Source organism: Austrofundulus limnaeus, unplaced genomic scaffold (assembly GCF_001266775.1).
Source record: "Austrofundulus limnaeus strain Quisiro unplaced genomic scaffold, Austrofundulus_limnaeus-1.0 Scaffold16, whole genome shotgun sequence".
NCBI classification, from domain to species: domain Eukaryota; kingdom Metazoa; phylum Chordata; class Actinopteri; order Cyprinodontiformes; family Rivulidae; genus Austrofundulus; species Austrofundulus limnaeus.
The window spans coordinates 413,472-416,764 of NW_013952418.1; the positions used below are offsets into that span (position 1 = coordinate 413,472).

A 3,293-nucleotide genomic window follows, 5' to 3' on the forward strand; every position below is an offset into this window, starting at 1 on the left:
GCATTGTTACAGTTGCTAGGTGACATGACGTAAGGATGGGAGGCTAGATAGTCCAAATTCACAGCCTCTTTTTTTTCCGGTCTTCCCGGTCTACCAAGGACCCGGCCCACCTCGATCGGGTAGTCTGGGTCCTCCGGAGGACCCGGCCTGTCGTTTTGGACACAGCCTATAACACATGCTGTATATACACACAGATAGTTGAAAGAAAAAGTTTATTTTACCATATTATTTTAACTAAAAAAATGTTATTTTTATTAACAACGTGGTCAAACCAAGTAAAAGAAAGTATACTAAAATTACGTTGTCAAAATACAACACAAAAACCAAGGCTTAAAGCATCATTTTGAAAACATTGTTTAGAAATACAGGTCAAAGGAACGGTTGTCCTTGCCTTATTGAGACTCCACTCTATGTTTTCTGAGGCACACTGGAATAAATTTAGATGGATAAAAATATTACTTCATGTGAAAAATAAATATATTTACTGTTACAGAGCTTTTGTAAGCAATCCACAAAGCAAATGTCAGGSTATTTTTCTTTCTTTTTACTTTTGCTTAATAAATTTAGATAAATAACAATGTGTCTGTTGTGTAAATATTGCGTACTTACTGTTTTGATCCATTTTTTGTCAGTACTAATTCTGAACTAAACACAATGCTAAACATAGCCTTCTTATTTAAAAGAAAAAAAACTTACCAATGAAATGTTATGAGGTCCGAACATTTTCCACTACGACTGCTGCAAGTCTTCGCTGCACAGTGACACGGCATCGTGTGTTCAATGGTTGAATGACTGTGTCAAGATGGAGTCGCGTTTAGCACACCCAAAGTCACGTGATAGCTCCTTTAGTGAATATACCTCATTGGGCAGCACATTGGCTGTGTCCAAAACGACAGGCCGGGTCCTCYGGAGGACCCAGACTACCCTGTCTCGGCGGGCCGGGTCCTTGGTAGACCGGGAAGACCGGAAAAAAAGAGTCTGTGAATTTGGACGGTCTCTAGCCTCCTCTCCTTACCCCGGCGTACGTCATGTCACCTAGCAACTGTGACGACCCTAAACAAGCAAACTTAAATTAAAATTAGAAAAATATCAATACATTAGCATTATTAATATCACAAAACTATAAAATTAACTTAAAAGTATCGTTTGAAGAACTAATTGACCTGCTGAAGGTGCATGTTTATTGCACTGTCGTTTTGGACACACCCCTTGTATAATAATTAACAARTATGGCAGGCCTTTGTGCCATATAATTTTAAAATACGGCAGGTCATTGTATCATAATAATTACTGTAATGCAAACCAATTAAAATGTTTAGTAGATAGTTGTATCAGTTATCATAACTGTGAATTTTGCAGCAGGCCATTGTATCATATAACTGAGTATGGCAGGCTGTTGTGCCATATAATTAAAAAATATACACCATATATTTTTTAGTTTCAGATTTTTCGATTTATTTCTTTCAGTTTCAAARTAAAAATTTTAAGGCTGCAGTTCATCTCCATGGAGGTGAGCTCCTTCTCCTGAGCGGGTCGCAGCTGTTTCATTGTTTGCCTTTTTGTGAGAAACTTGTGTAACGGTTGTGCTTTTTGAAGCCGTTATCTGAGCAGACCTGTTCCTCCTGAAACAGGTTTCTGGTTGCAGGGTGGTCCTGTTCTTTAGTTCTGTTTGTTCGTCACACGTTTAGCCCCTCATCATCACACTTCCACCTCCGTGCACTGCATTGTTTTCTCTGTGGAGGGCTCAGGTTCTGTTCCTGGTCTCTGGCTCCGTTGGATCCGTTCTGAAGCTGGTGGTTTTCCAGATCTGCGTCTCAAACTGAACGCAGTGTTTCAGCAGGATGACCTCCCGTCGGTTCACATTCTGTTGCCCACAGATGATAAAAGTGTTGTTTTGTAATTTTTGCTGAATTTTTGAGGTTTCTCAACTCTTCTTCTGTCGTCGTTTACAAGAAAGCGCAGTTCAGAGTGTGAAGCTCTGCAGCTCATTCAAACCAAAGTGGTTCGGTTTAAAACAGCTGTCTAATGTAAACTACTGTAYGTTTTAAATTAAACACAAACATGTGAGAAATGACTTGTTTATTTTAGAAAACGTGCTAAAATATACACAGATTTGTTGGTTCCCTTAAACTTTTAACCTGCACAGGCTGTCGGGCCTGAAGTCCCTGAAAAAGCAAATTAAATCAAGTCCTGCTCCTGAACCCTGTGGAGTAAATTCACACGCCTGGTCTCTTTTCAAAGCTATTAATCTGAATTTTTAACTTCACCAGTCATAATTATTGTAACTGTAACTAGTATTTAATTATGGAAGGTAAAATACAATAAAATCACAAGATTCTTTCTCACTTGGGTATTTTAAATCTTTAGGTGTAAAAAATGGATGTATCAAGGGAAAAAATATACCAGTTGGGCTACAATATATATTCTCAACTATTACCATATAAATTTGATGAGCTTAAAAAATTAACATTTGAGACAGTCTAACCCAGCATGTCCATCATACTTGGACAGGTCTTTGACAAATGTCCAAACTGGACAAATATTTCCAAATTCTAAATGATTCAACACGGAGATTTCACTGAGGGCTCAAATGAAAGGTAAACCCCATAAATCAWATTCTACCATCCATATTTACTCACAGATGATTAAAATACCAACAAAAAAAAAGACAATAATCAGCAATATGAATCTGAGCAGCCATCCCCACCAACAAACAGACGAAGTATGAAAACAAACAAATAAATCCTCAGTTTCTTCAAAACATTACATCCACACAGCTCATTAGCAGAAAAATAAATGTATTTTAATAACTTTTGCTGCATAACTTGTTTTTCTGACAAAAAGTAATCTAAAATGGCGGCCATAACAAATATATAATTCTTTCTTTTATGACTTTTCCTGGCCACAAAAATCACTCATCTTTGTCTTGAAGCACTCAAAACACATCATGACAAATCTGTTTCCTCTTTAACACCAGCTTTAGTCAGTTAAAGGTAAAAAAAACACAATAAAAGTGTTTTCACCACTTGGAGGACAAAATGGATGCTGCAGTTTGYATCTCTGCACAACTGTGTCATTTTGTTTGTGCTGCTATTGTTTTGAAGATATTAATAAAAGTTTCATTAGGTCATCTGAGGTCAGCCAGCCCCCTCACATTACCCAAAYACCCAAACTTTTATTAATGTCTTTAAAACGATACCCGCACAAACAAATCTTTGCTGCACAACCGTAGCACAAACTTTTGACACCAGTGTTGTTAGATTTGAACCGGGTGGGGGGGATTTATCAATATT

General features: G+C 37.5%; 1 protein-coding gene across 1 annotated transcript in view; it reads left to right on the top strand.

Moving 5' to 3' along the window:
* ly75 (lymphocyte antigen 75) overlaps positions 1-3,293 on the top strand; it is a gene marked incomplete at its 5' end in the record, with an annotated part of 29,597 nt that overhangs the window by 1,908 nt on the left and 24,396 nt on the right.